Here is a 22,202-nt window from a genome sequence, read left to right on the forward strand (position 1 = left end):
TGGTGTCTTGTTTTCCGGGCAAAGAGGGAAATCTGAATGCGTATCGTGCAGCCAATGTGGGTACTCAAGATCAACTTCGAGAATGTATCCAGTTTCACTGTCATCGGGAACATTTTCCACGCTAAAATCGTCAATTTCCTCCTGTTTTAACCACCGAAATTCACCGTAAGGAAGGGGTCTGGAGAGTGCCCATCCGTAGAGATTATTCGCGTCAAGATAGGTTAAAAATATCGAATCTTTACCTGGGTCATAACCTGACATGTACTTATTGTTCGATTCACAGTATCTTTTACAACACTGTGAAATTCCTCCGCGAATTCCGTTTTCGATCATGAGTATCATATCGTAATCAGTCAAAAGCTCTAGCTCTATTTCGGTATATTTTAGCATTGCATCAAATGTTAAACCTGGTGCAGTGTAATACCACGCCGGATCTAACTTGTAGGCTCCGTAGCACACGTCACGAAAGTTCTCAAAAACATCGGCGAGAAGAGTGACGTCACTTTTCAAATAAACATCACTGTAATCACCGAGTGTTTCACATCCAAACGAAGACCATACGTTCAAAGCGTGACCATAATCTTCGTCTGACACATGCTCGTCGTTCAATCTGTTGTAAAAATTATCCTTGTCCGGGAGCAAGGTTTCATCGAGCTTATTCAACGAATCAGTGTAATCATAGGGATAAACCCCCTTTCGTGTAACTAGTCGCGTCTTGTCACCAAAAATTTCTGTGGTATATTTAAATTTAGTCAGGTTCGAGACTAGAGAAGCAAGAGAAGCGGGCATAAATCGAAAGGTATCGACAAAACGAATTTTAAAATTATCCTCTATAGACTTGGAAAAAGTGATATATTTTTCTTCAGAATTTGGAATAATGAATATTTCCCTCTCATCATAGTCTAGCTCTCGTACAATGAAATGACCATCATACGCGGACAGGTTATGAATAAAAATTGGAAGAAATTGAGGCATCTTATACTGCACATTGCAAAAGGAATGAGCTGGACCTCGATACTGTCCCGTCAGGTGATCGTGATCCCTAACCCTATCCTCGTTCAACTCTTTCCCACAAATGTGGCACGTCGATGCGTTTTGGAAAGCGCTCTCTTTTTCCTCTGTGAGTGGTGTTATAGGAATAGTATTTTTGTACAACTTGAAAACCTTCTGGGCTTCATCTTTTATACTGTCAATAAAAACACGTGCTGCATTAGGCCCTCGATACAATACTGGCTCCTCGCATCCGTTTGGAGTCATCATGATATAACAAAAGCTGAATGGCTCATGCTTCTGTATGATGTTAGTGAACGAAGTATTAGAACACGGTTCGCATGTGTTTACATTTTTCAGTAGACATTCAAAATCGGCATATATCACGTAAGGTACACGGAAAGTGCGATTAATGTTGGTAAATTTCAATAATTTATTGTCCTCGTCTGGTAGCACTATTTTACTTGGTGTCCCCGTTCCTCTACATAAGTCTTTGTGAGCCTGCAATTTTTGTTCGTCATGATAAAGAGTAAGGCAACGTTTGCAAATAAATATTTTGTGCTGATGTTTTGTTATTTGGGAGCCTACGAGTTTTTCAAAATTCTTTATCCAGCAGTAGTGAGCAGTTGTTTCATTGGTTATGTAGAGGAGGTCGCGATGATCCTCGAGCTCACAATCTACAATTTTCAAAGGATATACATTGTTTTTATCATCTAGTCCAAACACATTAATTGAAATGTTATTGGTACGTTCAAATTTAGGGATATCCTTCAGATCAACCGGGTAATCGACACATTCCCAATGGTAACTTTCATGAAATATATTAGTATTATACTTTGAAACTCTCTGGGGGTTTTTAGCGATATTTTTTGCCCATATCGCATACTTGAAACAAAACTGGTCTTCATTTTCCACGTTTATAACTGCTTTGGTATTTTTTATCTTTCGTGGCAAATCTATATACGTTGAACCTCGAAGGGGGGTGTATTTGTTAATACGGAGCTCTAAACCTACAACTTCAGCCAAAGTCCATCCTGACCCTTTTGCTTGAAATTCGGACTTTTCTTTTAAAAGTTTAGAAAATTTCTCGTCCACAATCTCATTTAACTGATCAACAAGTAGGACACGGTGATTACTAGTTTTAAATGAAGTATCTAGCTCCTCATGTTCTCCTTTTCGAAATTTGCAAATTAATACAAGGTTGAACTTTATACTTCTGTTCGTCCTTATTTGCTCTCTAATTTTCTCAATCAATAGATTTTTTATTCCATCGAGAAAAGTTACGACGTCCTGAGCATCCCCCTCGGGAGTTATCCAAAAGGTTTTAAGCCTGGATCTAATTGCCGATTCAATTTCATTGAACCCTCTCCCTATTTGCTCGTTAATTTTCATCCGGTGTGCATTGGTATTCTCATGAGGCATAGCCTCATCAATGTTATAGAAGATTTCGCAGTAAGAGCAAAATTTTCTACCATGTGCCTTATCTAATGCATCTTTCATTTCATGATAAGTTTCCATTTCATCAATACTATCGTTTTCAAAAGCTACTTTTCTGTAAATGCACGCTAACGCTTGTTCAAGATCCTCTTTAGTTGTGTATGCATTGTTTTTAAAGTTAAAAATGATGTCTCTAATGGATGACATGATTAATGTGAGAAATCTGAAAAAATAGAGAAAAGTTTAGCTAATTCTTCGTCTTGGATCAGATGTAGGATTATAAAAACGTTCAATTCTAACCTCGTAACGAATGCAATCTACTTAAAATCTCAATAAAAATAAAATGGTAGTGTATTCTGCAGTGATTACTTCCTCAAGGTAGTATTTTAAGGTGGGAACTTGGAATGTCTAAAAAGTTAGACTTACCAAGATCTAGATGGCGATGATGTTGTCTTCGTTGAGAGCAGATGACGTTGTCTTTGAGGAGTAGTCACCAAGAGGAAGTTCTCGGATCAAATGACGAGATTGCAATGAATGCTTCCGTCTTCGATCGGTATTTATAAAAGGAAATCTTCTCCTCCTACTCTTCAGCGGATGGCTGCCGAGTGGGTTGAGAAGACTGTGAATGATGTCAGCTGCAGAGGTATTCCAACAAAGTAGAAAAAAAAACCGAGGTCAATCCTCACGGATAGATGACAAAGTTATGCATTTCCTTACACCCAAATAAGGTAAGGAATGCGCAAAGCTGCTACTGAATGACGCCAGTAGTGTGGAAAATACCTAGCTCAATTCTCCCCAGGTGGATTGCGAAGTCATTCCCTATTTCCTTTCACCCCAAATAAGGTAAAAAATCCACAAATAAGGGAGTTATAGACCATCGCATGAATTATCTCCAGAGTAAAGGGGTCACATCCTTGGAGTGAGGTGATTTCTTTTACATACAAAAGATGAGTTGTCACTTAGTCATCAACATTCAAATTTAAACTATGGTCTTATTTGTTCAAATAAGGGAGTTATATACGGTCGTAGGAATTATCTCCAGAGTATAGGGGTCACATCTTTGGAGTGAGGTGATTTCTTTTACACACAAAAGATGAGTGGACACTTACTCATCAACATTCAAATTTAAACTATGGTCCTATTTGTTCAAATAAGGGAGTTATAGACCATCGCAGGAATTATCTCCAGAGTATAGGGACCACGCCCTTGGAGTGAGGTGATTTCTTTTACACACAAAAGATGAGTTGTCACTTACTCATCAACATTCAAATTTAAACTATGGTCCTATTTGTTCAAATAAGGGAGTTATAGACCATCGCAGGAATTATCTCCAGAGTATAGGGACCACGCCCTTGGAGTGAGGTGATTTCTTTTACATACAAAAGATGAGTTGTCACTTACTCATCCACATTCAAATTTAAACTATGGTCCTATTCGTTCAAATAAGGGAGTTATAGACGGTCGTAGGAATTATCTCCAGAGTATAGGGACCACGCCCTTGGAGTGAGATGATTTCTTTTGCATACAAAAGATGAGTGGACACTTACTCATCAACATTCAAATTTAAACTATGGTCCTATTCGTTCAAATAAGGGAGCTATAGACGGTCGTAGGAATTATCTCCAGAGTATAGGGGTCACATCTTTGGAGTGAGGTGATTTCTTTTACACACAAAAGATGAGTTGTCACTTACTCATCAACATTCAAATTTAAACTATGGTCCTATTTGTTCAAATAAGGGAGTTATAGACCATCGCAGGAATTATCTTCAGAGTATAGGGGCCACGCCCTTGGAGTGAGGTGATTTCTTTTACACACAAAAGATGAGTTGTCACTTACTTATCAATATTCAAATTTAAACTATGGTCCGATTTGTTCAAATAAGGGAGTTATTAAAGATTTTCTTACAAAGATACCTGCTACTAACCTATATTCTCCTAATACCATCATTCATATATTGGCCCACCGAATCTAAACTATTTGCTCTATCAAAATTTTTCAAACGGAATTATTCCTTTACTCATCTCCCCGAATTTTAGAGGAGAAAACGAGATTACTAGGACCAGGATTTCTACCATACCCTTAGTATCCTAGGATACTTAAAAAATTTCATCCTGTTTTTTGACCGGGAGTCGAAGGGGGATATTGAGCATAACACGCTCATGAATTTTCTCGGTTCTAAAAGCAATAGAAAAAATAGGAAAAATCCGAAAAACTCAGTTTTACGGATCATATTTACCTTAAAGCGGCAAACTCCTTCGGCTTCCGGGTCTCTGATGATTCTTCCGGAATTCAATCAGAATTCATAAAGAATTCCTACAGAATTCACTTCTTGAAGACCTACGCGATGATTCAGTTGGACCGATGGAATCAGACTAGTTCTGAGACCGCTGGTGATTCTCTCAGTGACTGCACGGCCTTATATACTGCTTAGAGGGTACCGTGGAAGGGGCAAATCTAGGCGTAACCTACCCATCCCACTTGGATCGCTTGGAAACGACTTTCACTTATAGCCTTGCCTCCTAGGCGTAACCTACCCATCCCACTTAGATCGCTTAGAAACGCCTTTCACTTATAGCCTTGCCTCATACCGTAGACAATATGTGCAGTTTTGTGGAGGGTTCTGAAAATGAGTATTTATCGCTGTGGTGACGAATTTTCGGAAATGCTTAAGTATTCTAGATTAAATTTGATGATGATAGGAATTTGAATGGTGATCATAGCATAAATATTAACAAAGTTATTGCGATTTTTAATAATCAACAATTGTTTATAAGACAAGATACTATTTATCTTGATAACTATGACTTGTATCGAAAAAGTGTAAGAGATATTTTTTACTGATAATTACTTGCTCTTTCACTTAAAAGCATTTATTTTCAAAAATGTTCAATAACAAAGAAGTTAGAGGTGTAATTTCGGTTATTTCCGATGCCGAGACGGGGAAATACGATTCACGTTGCAACCGCACGTGTTTAGACCTTGGTAACTGCCAATGGGAACATATCCAACTCGAGTGGGAGAAGCTATGGGCTCGGCACGTGTCTGGAATGCACCGGGAGTGAAAGGGAACGTTGTGACGTCATGGGCCAGGATCGGCAAATCCCTACTACTCACGTTAACTTTGGCCTTCTATAATAATTTCACCTTTAAAATTTTCACTTTTCAATCGTTAAGTTACTATTTAATACACCTATTTCTCGGTAAAAAGAGTCATTGCTGGCTAGAAAGGATTTGTTAGCGCATGCAGCCTAGTTTTTGACATTTTAAGCCTCAATAGATCACTTATTTCCCATTAAAGTTTCCATCAAAAGGCGCAAAAGCCCAACAAGTAGTGCTCTCTCCACGTATTTCATATCTGGACGTGCTTTGCGAAAGCCACCAGTATCTAGAAAAGCGTCGCGCTGAATCGAATTCATAAATCATCCTCTTGGCTATCCTCCTTCGGGAATGAGAAGTATCTGCGAGCAGTAATAACCACGAAGCGTGTTTTCCCCCTGGTTCTCCGCGCGCTCAAACATTCGCCCGGCATTCCAGGCGGAAAGACGTAAACTCTCCAGCTGTCCGGACCGTAAATAAAGACGGAATTGATTCAAAATCCCTCGTACGAGCGCCGGGTAAATAATTGACGAACGGACGAGGCGAAAGAGCAAACATGGATGGGGCCACCTGGGGTGTCACCGTTCAAATAGCACCCCAACGCTCCTAAGAGACTTCCGGCCCCCGCCACCAAAACCCTATAACCCTAATACCCTGACCCTTTGACCCACTCGCGCATTTGCTCGCCTCCTACTCCTCCAGGATACGTTCAAACAAGGATTACGACTTCCGAATCACTTCACGTCTTACCTAACCCTGTACGAAAAAAAATGGTGGGTGTAAAATGGGATTCGGTACAGAGAGAAAGAAATTCATATAAAAAAATGCATTTATAAGATTTTTAAAGCTTAAATATATTATTTCCCGGTTTTCAGATCGATTTTCTCGACTGCCAAAAATAATATTCACGCTCATTTCTTATCAACCTCGATCAGTTCCTCTTCAGTTTCATATGAATCAAACACAGATTAAAAATTTTCTATGCATTCATTGAAGTTATAGGACATGGTATCCATTGGAACGTTTATATAGCACCATAAATAGAAAAATATTGACATCAATATCAGCTGTCACATTTGAGAGGTATACATGCATACATACGGCACAAAATGACTTCATAAAATAGTGCAGAGTATATTAATATTTTTTATAATGAGGTAATTACATGTAATTTAATATAATGCTTATAGAGGTGGGATTTCAAATAATTTGCTCGCATATATGAGATTTGCAAATGCGAGACATTTTTGAAATTCAATTTTACATCAACTTGGGATACTGTTGATAAAACCAGGTGACTTAATAGCTGCTTCTGGAAGACATTTATACCCAGAGAGGACTTCTTTTCCAGTAAAGGATTCTACATCTAAAGTGAGTTACGAGTTACCGATCGACCGTACAAATTACTGTCTCTGAGAGAACGTCTGCATTCCTTGTCAATATTTTAGTGTGTTTACACAAAATATCATCATATTATGCAAGTTGCTAGGACACTTGGAGGGATTTATAAAATAGCATAGTTGTTTGATTCAAGGTACCTATTGTCATGAGGAAGCATAAAATCTTCGAGACCGGTTGATTCGCTTTTGTTTTCTTTTAATTTCAATGTCTGTGACGACCCCGGATACGTCCTCCCCGTAAGCATCCCTATGTCCTCAGACTCACCTCCCTCCATCTATCTAATCAACATCGATTTTCACCCTTGAGGACCCATCAGCTCACACTCAATCCAGCCTTCTCCAGCTGCTGTTACACACTCCTTCCTCTTCCACAACAAAAGCCCCATTCATCACAGCTAGAAAACAATCTCTCTCGTCTATTACATTGGGGAACAAGCAATTCGTCGCCCTAGATCTGAGACTTGTTTCAGACTAACTTGTGGCCTCTGAATAAGAAACGACCTCAGTTTTTATCTATCCCGTCAACTGTTTAAGCTTCAGGAAACCCTCTTTTTATACCATTTGTCATGCAAAATTTGCATATGAACGAAGTAAAAAGGAAATCTTACCATATTTACAACCCAAACAAAATAATTTAATTAATACAAGGGTTATATACAGTTACTGCAAGGTAAAATTGCGATAGATCAAATAGTGACTCTTGAATCAAACGATAAATATAAACATTAATGTTAAAATTTTCGCTTCTAGCTTTTTTTCTAGAGTGTTTAATTTATGGATATTTATCTGCGACAATCTATTTGAGAGAGACTCTGACCTCGTACCTAATAATTCAACTCATGCGGATTCTCGTACGAACGGAATCACCCTCAATTTCAATACATTCATCATTGGGGTCACTCCGATTTTCACCAGATCCCCACTCCTGTATTTGCAAACATATGATATGAGATACTTTGAAATGTGGTACTAGGATTTTAACTAAATGAAGCAAAAGAACTAGATGATGAATAAACAGGATAATATATTTTACATTAGATTTTTCTTTTGTGTACAGAAATTTTTACAATGAAAAGTAACGACATGAGTCATCCTTGGGCTCTCGTCAAATCATTGGTATAACAAAAAGAAATGTATTCCCTTCCTCCAGTTCCATTACCTCTTAACATACTGCTTGTTCACGTTTTTAGGGACCCATTATTTATCTGGATCACTATTTTTCACCTTAAAATAGATAAAAGGCTATACTGGCTTCCCTGACGAATGAATTGCTATTTGTCTTCTGACACCGGCTAGCACAGGCAGACAGGAATTTCAAAGATCCAAACTTGATTGAGCGAATTTTTTTCGTAATGAAGTAAACAAATTCAAGACAGGAACATTTTCAGTTTATGTGGACGTAAGTAAAAATCAAACACTGCCAACATTGTAAAAAGAATCCACGTCAGAACCTAGCCCAGAAGCATCTTTACTCCGACCCTCCACTTTTTGATAAGGTTACATTTCATAATGCCTGCCAATAACCAACGATGAATTTAACTTTCAGAATTATTCAAATGAAATTTATGGGTGATCTACTAAAAGTTATGGTTTACCTACCCGTGTGGATTGAGAACAAAATATGAGTGTATGCTACCCACTCAACATTGAGGCTCCCTGTTGAGCAAATTCGGATCGCGTACCTCCGTCTCACAATAACATCTCCTGCTTAACTGGACACATATGTACCTGTTGCTGGCATCCTAAGGGTACAGTCGCATAAGGTAAATGCCAGCCGATTGGAGAGCAAAGATGCCTCCTTTGAACGACACTCAATCAAGCAGACAGTCGTCAAAATTACACTCAGAAGGAAAAGTGAAAAAATTTGACGTGGTGGAAGAAAAGTAACTGGAGTTTTGACATCGGCATGCCTATCTTACACAAAAACAGCTCAAAAATTGAATACTACGAATAAAAGTTAAAACTCGTTCCTCATTGTTATCAATTGAATTGGAATTGACTGCGAAACGCTTTCCATCGGGAGAGGAAAATGAACAAAAGAAGTGACGGTTGCGAAGTGGAACAGGGTTGCGCAACACAAATCATCTTTTAAAAATTAAAAACGGATTGAATTGCATTTTCTCATCGTGCTATTAATAAAAACCTCACTTGTGATGACTTCGAAATTACTGATAAGCAAAGTAGTTCATTGAAGAGATTATCTAAAGACATTGTTTACATACGCAAAAACTCAGAAAAATGCATTAAAATTACTGATATCGATAGAAATGTGTGACTGACACATTATAATTCAATTAACCATAATTGATGTAAATATTATAAATATAAATAAAATGTTGTAACATAGCAACAAACAAACCATCTAAAGAACTACATAAAAGGCCAATCAATGTCATCTAATCGCTTCTTTATTTATTTCTTAAATTTTGATTCTTTTTTTTAATGATTTGTCATATATTTTCGCTCTGTTAAATCACTTTAAATGATTGAAATATTTTGCATTTATTGTACATTTCATTTTCCATACAATAGACCAAGTTAACAGATAATACATTTCTAACGGATAATAAATTTGTAACATGTTATATAAAAATGACGTAAATATCGGCATTTCATGTTCAAATATAAACAAGAGATAAAGAAATATATTGAAATAGACAGCCTTTAAAAAAATTAATTAATCATTTAGGTGCACGAAGAGTAAGTTTTGGCCGGCTGAGTTCGGCCAAGCCTCCAATGAAAACTCCCCATTGCTCGGTGAACAAACGAATTTTAAACCTATTAATGAAGGGAAATAAATCTTTTGTTCCTATATTTGCCCTGGCGATATAGTGCACTGCTAAGAACATGCTCTCTCCGTAACGCTCTGACAGATGTCCTTATTTCCCAAAAAACGTAACCGTGGTGCGTATTCCACGAGTCTTTCTAACGGCTCCCAGACTAATTGGTGCAAAAGCTGACTAACCCTCTATATTTTAAGCAGTTCTTGATGAATCTGAACTAATATTTCGAGATTTTCATTTTATCCATTTATTCACACAGTTTATCCTCATTTTCTCTTGTATTTAATAACGGATATACGGATGAAATGTTTTTCTTCGGATCTAATATACTCACCACGTAGTTGAAGTGAGCGTGCAAGGTAGCGCCTCTCTGTAACTACTTAATTTATCCGGGGGAAACTATTCTCTCATTGAATCATTTGGAGCATCAAAGGATGGAGAGTTAGCATCAATGCATGGCACCAGTGAAAAGAAGTACGAAGCCAGCAAAAATGGAGAAAAACATTTCGCAATGGGATAACTGTGGAATTTAAGGTGGATACGAAGAATGCTAAGAATTTCATGAATTATCACTTAAGCTGAAAAATAAGGTACCTTAGTTTATTTTATGAACACTTCCATCCAGTAAATTTACATTTGAATCAACATTCGGTTTCCACTAACTAAAACCTAAATGTTTAATTAAATCCTGTTTGAGGACTTAAGGCTTTGACTAACGATATCTCAGTTATTAGCACAGAGTGGCAAAAGGTTCTATGAATAAACTGGTATCAACTGGTATTTCCTGGCTCTTTTGCTACCTTTCAGTGACATTTCAATCATATTATCAAACTTCCCTCATCTGCGATGACACAAAATGCTAATTATTATTTAGAGAAAGATACGGTAGATTTAGCAGTAAAAATAATTTTCATCTTCACGCTAAAATGACTCTTTTCACATCAAGATAATCGGGGTAGTCCTATATTTTACTAGCAAAATCAAACGCCTCGAAATAACTCTGTCGTTATTATTTTACTAATATTAGTCACCACATTATATTATTTACTATTATTAATTTTCATTTTCAATAATAGATTAATTCTACAATTGATAACGTAAATGCTCTATCAATTGGATATTATGTATCAACGGACCACGAATCATGCAATGCAATGGAATGACGTTAAATTACCTTTTAATAGAAATTTTAGAACACTGGTAAACCTATATAATCAAGTCCTTTCGATAAAATTTCATGAAAATAAAACTGTACGATGCAAAGCTATTAATTAAAAGCTAGCCTATAATTTTCCCAATATTTTTTTGCACTCTCCATCAATTCGTATCTCACTTTGAATTTCTCTCTGTAACAAAAAAAACTGTGAATCACTGGAAATAAATAAAAATACTATCTCTGAAACTCAATAATAGAGGTTACGTCGAAAAAGAAAATTCAAAGTATCACCACTGCCACTGCAGTAGGACCCTTTCCACCATTACCTCTAAAAATCACATTTAAAGCATGAAATCACAACTTGTCTAACCTACTGTTTACACTACTTCCTAATCTCAGACTCAAGTGTGCTACGTAACCACTCATTAGTAAACCTTAAAAGTGTGTTCAAAACTCAACTAAGATTTGGAAACTTTGACTCGATCAAGGTCCATACAGACTCAAAGTGTATCCCTCATCAAACTAGCCTTACTAGCTCTAATAGCGCGTAACTTGACATTCAGTTACATGAGATTCTTTGTTAAAAATTATCAAAGTTTGTCTCCTTTCATTAGAAGTCATTCTCAATCTCGCTCTAAATCTATCCAGCTCTCGATGAAAAACCATCATTTGCTGCGATCAAATGACATCAAATCGATTACATGTTATTCACTCAATGAGCACTGAATTGGATGGATAAAATACCCTTTCCCTCGGGTAATTTAATAGATATCCACGAGAGAAGAGGCAATATTACATCACATAATTACATCAAAGGTCAAACAGACGTTCCTGGCTCAGGCCAGTTCACTGCTTCTACTCTGACGGATATTCCTCGCAACCACCCGGCAAACTAACTCGCGTAATATGTTGGGTAAGCAGCAGTGCCAGCCTCCGCCATTGGAGCGGGCATGAAATAAAATGGGCTGATCCGCTGCGGATTGGATAAACATCGCACAGACGCGGAGGCGAGGCCAGCAAACACGAGGGCATAAACACGCGCTCTCCGCAGACGGTGACACTCGATCCGAACCGCCGACATATTTCCGTTGCGTTTCGAGAGCCATGTGTCAACAGGCAGAGGCAAACCCATGGCCCTTATATACTGGTTACTAATCTTCCAAAAGGTTCTCATTGAAATCGGTAGGGGGCGCTGTTGCCTCAATCTTCCGACACCAAATAGTTCCTCTTTTGAACGAGTGGCAGCGCGAGGGTGCCCATGGTTTCTAGTTGTAGGAAAATTTACATGGCGAGTATAGGCTAAATGCTGACTTGTGGTGTTTTTTTCCATTTTTTCAGTGGTAAGGAGGCCTTCTGGAGGTTTCATTTTTTGACAGTACGAAACTGAGTGTAGTGGCTAGAAAGTGGTGCTATTAGCTCAGAAAAATCAGCGATGGTTCAGGAGTAGTGACTTGAAACAAATCCCGTGCCCTCGCTCGTAGTGGGATCCCGTTTACTTACCTGTGAACACCACGGCTTACGACAAGGGATCGTTTTTGTGCGTGGTTTTAAGTCGGTATATAATGCAAAGAAGAAATAAAATTCCAAACTGGGCATTATAAACTCCCATTTGTGGAAGGCGGCGGTAAGTACACTGAATGTTTACATGTTGCATTTTTGAATAAGTTGTTTCTTGTGCATGGTACCTAAGTTATGATAACGGTGAAGGCCCGAAGTGTCACTAATCTTAGCAATTAAGTTTAATAACAATGCAAATGTTTCAACTGCGTGTCCATATTACAGCATTTGTCGAAAATGAAACACCTATCCCGCTCAACATTTTTAGCCGACCTTATTCCAAGATGGCAGAATGTGGTGGACACGTTAATTTTAATTTTGTAAGTAATGTGTGCCGCCTACTGTCCATCGCATGGCACAGTGAGTATTCGCATTTAAAGTTGATATTTTTTAAACATTGTTTTGCTCTATCGGAAGTAGAATCAAACTCTTGAAAAGTTATTTTTAAGTTTTTTTATCTGGAATGGACCTGATGTTTTGGTTTGGGTTTCTTGTTTATATACATTACTAGCTGAGAAGCCCTTTGATTTTGAGCAGCTCGGATATGAGTTAGAGAATTTGCCTAATTCTTTGTGCATTGAAGTTGGCCGTTGTGCGTGAAAATGCTATTGTTTATTTCTCTTCGTCACAAGGTTCATAAGTTTTGTTGATGGTAGCAGAGAGGAGTACTCCTCGATCGTATCCTACTACACACCGCAAATAAGTGTATTTTTTCTCTATCTTGGCCTCTATTTTTAGCGTATATTAGTGCCTTGCAGGGTTAATAGTCTTGAAGAATTTAAATGCATTGCAATTTAAACAACCGATAAATATTCTTTTACGTTATTTTAGCTCGATCGGATAAAAACCACATTTATATGATGATTTTTGTATGACAGACACAGACAAACATTAACTTTTTATGTAGGATTCATAGATAAAGCGTAACAGGTATCTCGCAATGTCGCGCACAAGAATTTCCTTTGGTTGATTTTGCGTTTAATGTAATTAACTTCATTTTTGCTCTGCCATTTTGAAGTGTTCTACGTTCTACTATGATATGATATTTTGGGAATTACAATTAATTATAATCAATGACCGGAACCAATGACTGTTTTACTCGGGAGCTTTTAAAGACCAGATGCGTGAATTAACAAATTGAAATAGTTATTTAATAAATGCCTTGCAATAAATTTTCTGGAAATAATTGGATGTCGAGGTTTATCAATTTGATCTGCTTCTACAATTGCTGAGATTTATCGATTCGGTTCAGTGCAAATTATCTGGATAATCAAGAGAAATTGGCCATCTTTCCCTGCCAAGTCATAAATGGCCTACTAACTAGCCAGTTGCTGACAAGCCTTACACATCCTGCATGTTTCATGAACAATTTCTGTCTAACCGTGCTACTATTTGAAAATACATGAATGCATATTGATGTTGGATCTGTAAGTGGCTTTGAGAACTAATTATTCTTTATTTTTCCCCAGGATTAACTGATATATAAAACCAGTGAAGCATGAAACTTTGTGAATGTAATTTAATGTGAAGTAATTTTGGGAGATGAAACCTAATAATACTGTCTGGAGGAGTCGAACATTTAGATACAAAGAATGATGTAGACCCTCAGATCCAAATATACTGTATGTCCTCAAGAGAAATACAGCCGCCTTCCAGCAATGTGAGTAAATTTGAAAATATGTAAATGTATATTGATGTCTGATCTGAGCTTGTTCTTTTGAACATTTGTGTCCCGATTTACTCAGAGAAGTAATATGAAAATTTTGCTCTCATATTTATGAATATCACTATTATTGTTTATTAATTTAAGTAAGGTGACATGAGCCCAAGTTTTATTTTATGGATAATTTTTACAACTTCAATGTCCAACATCTGTGAGAGGTTTAGGTAGTTTAGACCATTAAGCATAACATAAAAGTTGGTGTATGTACTACCAAGCTTGGGTGATCAATCACCTATTAGAGTATGTATCAACGATGTGTAAGCACACCTTACATCTCGCCATCTTTATTGTTCATCACTCTTACACCGGAACTCTCATTCCCAACTTCTGAGCATGGTGGGAAACCTTAGGACTCAACATCCCTTTTCTCCTTTAAGAGACATTCTTACCCTTACATAAACGTAAAGTCTTGAACAAAAACAAATGCAAATCCTGATACTTACTACACCAATTCACTTATAAACCAAAATAACATTCTTCATTCCAGATAAATCAAAAGTCTTTTTACAAGCTTGGCATATGTTAAATAATCAGCGCATGTTAAATACTGAGTGTTCAGTAAATAAATAATAAATAAATAAATACTAGTTATTCAGTGATCTACATTTTATAATACTGCAAAGAACTAGATTTATTACATTCTCTCATTGACCTCATCTCTCCTGGAGAGTCTCCTGTTTTCCTGTAATTGTTTCCTGCCATCACAGGATTAGGTTGCAAATTCTTTCCTCCATCTACAGTTGAGGACCTCAAATGGAAAGCTTGGGACGAAAGGGTTTCTGGATTTCTGGTCTTCATGGTATGTTTTGTTAATTAATTAATTTATAAATGTGTTCAGGCTCTTGTGCTTGATATTTGAGATCCCTAAGTGCCCAGGTTGTTAGTGTATGTTTACAGAGTGTGCTAACATCCTGCTCGTCCCAGAACAAGGCTCAGAGGTCGGTGCCACGAGGTGTCTAGTCGAAACCCTATGCAGAAGAATTTTCAAACATTTTAGATTTCTGGTTTTTTTTTGGGTTTCTGGATTCCGTATTTTTGGTCCTCAACTCTACTATATCCTCCCTTGGTGTTAGCTCATTGTAGTTCTCTTCCTTATTCCCATTCTCTTGTTCCCTCTGAAGATATGGTTTAGCATGAGAAGTATTCCTTCTATGAGGTTTCCCTTGATTATCATAAATCAACTCCGAATTTCCATTAGATTCTATAATGGTCACAGGATCTTGTCTAAAGGGAGTGGATAGTTTGTTTTCCCAAGCTTGTTTCATTAACACCACATCCCCTGGTTCCACAAGACTAGGCTTTGCAAGACAGTTTAAATGAGCATACAATTTACCATCATCTTTCAACATTAACTCCCTGTCTCTAATTATTACAGCTAATATCAGGTTCACCTGCATACATAACTGTAAATCAGGAATTTTTTTACCAAATCTTGCATCCTAAAAACAACGCTGCTGGTGGGCAACCTGTTACCAAGTGGGGAGTGGCTCAATATGAGGATAGGTATATCAGAAGTTCCTCTATCCAACTTATCTTTAATGCGCCAGCAATCCTTAATCTTTTCATAATGTTCCTGTTTTGGCATTCTACCGCTCCATTTGCCCGGGGCCAATATGGTGTAGAAAAATGATGGATAATATTTAAATCTTTCAGAAACCTCTGAAATCCTGCATCTTTAAATGGTGGTCCATTATCTGATGAAATAGATTTTAGCAAACCATACCGTGCGAACAAGCCTTTAGACAAATAAGGACTGTGCAAATCTAACACTATCAACAAATTGCCACCTGATGGTTAGGGGCCAAGGAAATACAAACTTACAATGGTTGACATGGCAATTCAGATCGTACTATTGGTTCTAGTGGGTCACTACTAGCCACTAACTGACATTCATGGCAGGATCTACACCACTGTTCAACATCTTTTTGCATACTTTTCCTCCAAACCTTTGTTCTTAAAATTTTCTTCATACTAACAACCTCCATATGACCTTTGTGAACTACCACTTGACTTACACTCCTGGAGAACTTTTGGTAATATGTACTATTCTTGCCCCTCTAATGGGCCATTCCATGAAAACAGGTAACTTTTGGAAATAAAAATATTTTTTATATTTAACTTATTGTGTCATGATTGTCTTCTCATAAGGTTATATTATGAGTATTTACTAGGAATTTTAGTCAAATATGTTTAAATATGTAGGTAACCTAGGTTCAAAGTCGTCTCTTCATCAGCTGTTCAAAAATTGCCATTTTAATAGGTTGTGTTGCCATATCAATGCTTGACTAAATGCTATTTTTATGTGTCTTGGTAATTATAATATCAAAATATAGTACAGTATAAGAGTTTCTATCACAAAATTATATTAATTTTGCGATAGTATAATGGTAAAATACAGTGTTTAAAAGTAGATTGTTTCTTTGTCCCGTACGTAACATAAAATATATAAATTTATTTTTTCACAAAGTTTCTTGACAAACAGCTACTCAAAATACAATTTTCTAAACTGGTTTTGTGTCAAACTAAATGATTATGATGTTGTGAAAAAATAATAAAATTTAAGCATACCCTAATGTTCAATTTCTTTCTGTCCCATACGTAACGTTACGTACGGGACACTTCACAACATAATATGCAATATACATAAAAATGAATTCACTATGTCATATCATTACTAAATTTTGATAATATTTAATTCTAAAACATAAAATGAAGCGTTATTTACATTTAGGCCAGAAAAGTCTAGGCCTACAGTAATTTAAATTTAAAATTGTGCTCTGGGCATTCAGGGTTGGGGAGTTTGGCATCGGTTAATAGAAGGGCCAGGTATTAAGTTTATGTCATGAAATGACAAAGTGGCAGAGGAGTAGGTGCTGTGGTTGAAAGTATGCATTGTAGTAAACAGAAGAACAAGTAAAATTTTAGGTGCATAGAGGGCGGGTAGAAAAGGTTAGAAAAAGTAAGGTGAATGAAATGGTAAATCATGACTGTTTAATTCCTGCGTTTCATTTGATTTTGTCACCTCAATAATCTCCAGTTCTTCATGACAAAAAGTGGGGACTTAATTTCTTTTGTCTCAGTGTGTGGTAGATCTCAGATGTGAAATCACTGGGATAGTTGTTCTCGATTAGATGTTTGGTGATACTAGAATTTACAGTCGCCTTTAGCCAACACGTAGTACATGTTTCAGTGCGTGAGTGATTAAAGCATATGTTATTTTTGTGACTGATTACTAGGAGGGAATCAAGGTCAGAAAATAAACAATGTGGACTACATGAAGTATTTTTATTTAAGTAAGTTTACATAAGCACCACTGAGTAATGCCTGAAACTTTGAAGATAAGAAATTTAATGCTTTTTCAGAATTTAAATGGTGGTGGAAAAACCTTAGGCAACTGCTGTTGCTAGAGTAAAGAAAATGCGAAGTAAACTAAATGCAAGTGATCATGTTGGGTTCTTAAAAAGAAGTAAGAGGATAAATTTATTAAGAAAAAAGCGGAGAGAAAATATTACCGACAAAGAAAAAGTATGAAAGGGAAAAAATGACAGTGAATAGCAGGCAAACTTAAGCTAAAAAATCAAGCTCACATCAGTTCTCCTGAATGCAATTTTAGAGAACTGACTGAATGTTAAGAGTAGTGAGGATGAAAATGATGCTCTATTCAATCTGCCAAGGATTTTGCATCAGAATCTTCAGTAGTTTGTTCAAAGACAAGTTTTATTGTATTGTTGTTCAATATTTGTTTGTTCAAGGCATATTATGCTGGAGAAGATTATATAAATGATACCATCATCAAAGTAAAGCATTGAGACAATGTTCAAGCAGCACCAGATATCCTTAGCTTTCACGTGATATGCAATACAAATGAAAGTTTTTCAGGAGAGAAACATTTTAAAGATATCAACTTGAATTTAGACCTGTTTGTTGAAGTGAAGACAGAATTCAGAGGTCAGTGGGTTCTAGTGCAATATAATGGCAATTTATTTTGAGGCAAAATCACAGAAATTGTCTCACAGAAGCAACTGTAAGTTACAGTCATGGTACCTAGTGGCGCAGCGAGGGGGGGGGGAGGTTTTTGGGGCATAATCACCCCCCAAATCTAAATTAGTTAATTGGATTAATATTACTTATAGAAAAGTGTAAGGATTAATAAAATATCCCTCAGAAAGCTGTAAAACTCCCCATTTTGAACCATTTATCTTAAAAAATTTCTGGGGGAGGGTCCCCGTACCTCCTGCTTGCCCTGGCAGGTATTCCATACCCCCCAGATCCCCACTAATTGATCAAGAAAATAATGCTTATAAACATATGATCTTCTTATATTGTAATTGGCTTAACAACCTTTTCTGATAAATGTGTTTTTGACCATGTTAACTCTGCCTGCTTTCAACAACTTTTAGCCTGAAGTGTACAATGTCCCGTACGTAACACCCTTGTCCCGTACGTAACAAAAGGTGAAAAAATTGTAACTTAGTTGAAAAAAATTTGTTAATAATGTTAAGTATATGTACTTGAAGCATACTTTTTAAGCTATATGAAAAAAAATACCATAGCATTATGAAAATTCTAATTGAGCTGAAATATCATTTTTCATAACATGAGCCAAACAAGTGGTTGACTCAGCTTGTCCCGTACGTAACAGGCACTTGTTTTTTCTTGCAACAGTTGAATTGAGATGGGGCAATGTCCTTATGGGCCATGTTCTCATCTCTAGCAAATTCCAGGTTTTTAAAATGATCACTGGCAAATCTATTATATATTGGATCATGAGATACATTTCACCTGCATCTATCCTGCTTCTCAATTCCATTCTCACAGTCTAGAGAAGGACTCATTATTGTTCATATTTCCACATGATAAACTGGTATATGAAACCAGTGAACCATGAACTTGTGAAAATAATTTGATGTGATGTAGTTTTGGGAAATGTGTTCTAATAAAACTTGCGCTTTCAGTGGGATAGTGTTTACTGCTGATGGCTCAATTTTTTTAGCTCATGCTATGAATTTTACATTTTGACTTTTAGGAATTCATGGATGACTATTTAATTATTTATAAAATCATTAAGAAATCATTACTTTAAATGCCAAATTTGTGAACTAATTTTGTTTATTGATCATTATCTAATTGTAAGCCTGAATATTTATTTTTTTCCTATTCTTATTCAGTTTATTCAATAATTTACTATCACTCACATTACTAATATTTGTGTTCTTTGTGACTTAATATGTTTTAAATGCCTTGGTCTAATTTCTTAAATTTTGGACATTTGTTATTTTAAATTTCTTATCATGGTTTTGTTATTAGCCCTTATACTTGTACTAATCCTTTTTTATTATTTGTTCTATCAGCTAATATGATGTCTGTGAAACTCCTTGAAGGCTGTTCCTTAAGATGATTCATCAGTGGACTTCAATATTCAAGACCTATGGTGGCTGTTTCCTACTAGAATTCAAATGAAGAACTTACAGTCAGCTTTTATTTAATCCGTTTTCAGGAGAATAATTGATGCTTTTTATGGCTGTCTGTTTCATGACATTATAGAGAGATGTTGTTTGACGAATTGATGTAGAAATTTACTTCCTTTTGATAGAATGTATACTTGAAAATGTTTGCTTATCAATTTTTCTCGGAAATAAATGTTGGTAAGCTTCAAAAGGTGTTTTTTTTCCTGATAGAGGTAATCCTAGTGATTATTTCCAAAAGATAAGAGAGAACTTTTTACTCTCTCAGATTTTTCCCAACACTGGAGAGTAGTGCATTGAAATGGTCTTGTATATTTTACAGCCGCTCTATATTTCTAATTCAATAAATGTTATAGGGTGCACTTCTAAAGAGACATTAAATAGCATAGGTTAATAATTAACTATATTTCCTTTGTAATCTGGATATTGTGTCATTAATTTAGAGTAATAAGAAATTGATTAAGTACTGTCTTTAGGCCTCTGCACATTTTTTCCAGCCACTGTGCTGTGACTGAGTACATGCCCAAGGAGGTTTCTTTGGAGGCTTCTCGTAAGGTCTTTTTCATGGCTGTTTGTATCTCTTCTATGGATGAAGAATGGGTTCATTTCAGGGCTGCCTTAATCCTAACTTGCACAAAAATATCTGATGGGGTGACCTCCGGACTACAGGTGAGGCAGCATACGAATCTGGTGTTTGGCCAGGAACCAGGGTGTGGATTCGTAGCATGTTGTGGCAAGGAGCCCTTCAATAGGTGGAAGAGGGGGGGACTTCATAGTCTCAACCTCGCCTGAATAAAGGCATATTATTATTATTGTAAAGGCTTTTAACTCCCTCAAAACTTGTGAGTAGGGCAGAACAGAGTCGCTAGAAGCCTCACAACTTATTTCGTTTCCTAAAGATATTTAGCATAAAACTTAAACTTTGCTCGACTGTTGATTCCATTTCTTTCCTTGACAAGGTCGGCCAAGGGGGGGGTTTATAATAACTTACGTCCTTCCATAGCTTAGAAAGCGATCAGATTGGTCTTGCAACAATGATTAGAGTCCATTCCTCCTACTCCAAGTAGTTTGATCCCACTCCAACCAATTGGGGTGGCACGGGTTATTCAATTGCATCACTTTCAGAATTCACCCTGTATGTTATGTAACTGCTTGCATAACATAACCCTATATAAGCATGCGTAAGGTGAACTGATCAATCATATCCTCACCATACGTTGGCATCTGGGAGACCGGACCCTAGGCGACGAGAGAGTGACTCTTTGTTGTGTTTTGTTAAAATGACCATTGGAAGTGTTGACTCACTCTGTAAAGAAGACTAGCAGTGGCCATCATGAGATCTTATTCTATCTCCATCTGGCGTGCAATTGCACGGATATTTCAATGAAATTAGAATAGGGGCTATTTCACCATCTTGCATGTATTCGTTCTAGCACTTTATCGCTTTGCACGATGTTATTTTGACAGCGCCTTAGTAAATTCATCAGTTTGTGCAATTATGTGCATGGTGTAAAATGGCCGTTAACGGGAGAAATGCCTTTTAATGTACCTATATGTTTTTTTCCAACTGCCGCAGCTATTACACCATCTTGCATGTATTCGTTCTAGCACTTTATCGCTTTGCACGATGTTATTTTGACAGCGCCTTAGTAAATTCATCAGTTTGTGCAATTATGTGCACGGTGTAAAATGGCCGTTAACGGGAGAAATGCCTTTTAATGTACCTATATGTTTTTTTCCAACTGCCGCCGCCTTCGATCATAGCATTTAATCAGAAAATTCCGAGAGTTAGGTAAAACCCTAATGCAGATAAAATTATTGTTACTTTGGCTTCACTAGGTCCTATTTACCCGCCGAAACTAAGGAACTAGTGACTTACAGCCCATAGCGCATTTCCATGGTGAAATTATTCTATGAATCTAATCGTTCCTCCTATAATTCGTCCACATCCGACTCTTATCACTCCATCTCGTCCCGATTTGCTTTCGAACCGCCGCCGAGACCGCAGTTAGTTCCATATTTCCCCTAGTGGTAGCGCCACTGCGCGCCAGAGTTTCTCTGGAGGGGTTTGAGGGGTGGGAGCGTCAGTCAAGGCAACAACATTGAGCCGAAGATTAGTAACCAGTATATAAGGGCCTTGGGCAAACCTTTCAGGGGGAAATCGGATTGACCCACGAGGCCAGGCTAAGTGGTAGACTGGGGTTGGCCCTGACTGCACGCCAGTCGCAACAGAAACGACTCCAGGCGGCTCTGCAAACGCGAGGGAGGGGCGGCGATGCTTCCGACAGTGGCGGCTTTAATTAAACCTTATTTGCATACGAGAGGCATCGTGCTCTCAGCGACACAGCAATCAAAGTGTTCCCCACATACAGCACTGAGTACATGCACATATCCACACTTACAAGGGACCCATGCAAGGGGTGTTGCTACATTGAAAAAGGGTTGGCGCAGTTTGTTCGCAATTTTTACCACGGGGTTGCTCATTGGGCAGTAGACTTAATGGTGCATGTGAGCGTATTTGGGGTGAAGAGATTGAAAACAAACTTTAGCGATTGCAAACTGTACAATGTTTTCTGCCCGAGGAGCAGTGAA

General features: G+C 37.2%; 1 protein-coding gene across 4 annotated transcripts in view; it reads right to left on the minus strand.

The window, feature by feature from the left end:
• The window catches only part of LOC124168473 (nucleolin-like), an 817,942-nt gene that overhangs the window by 392,866 nt on the left and 402,874 nt on the right, over window positions 1-22,202 (minus strand). The window lies entirely within an intron of this gene.

This window comes from Ischnura elegans, chromosome 11, assembly GCF_921293095.1.
Source record: "Ischnura elegans chromosome 11, ioIscEleg1.1, whole genome shotgun sequence".
Taxonomy (NCBI): domain Eukaryota; kingdom Metazoa; phylum Arthropoda; class Insecta; order Odonata; family Coenagrionidae; genus Ischnura; species Ischnura elegans.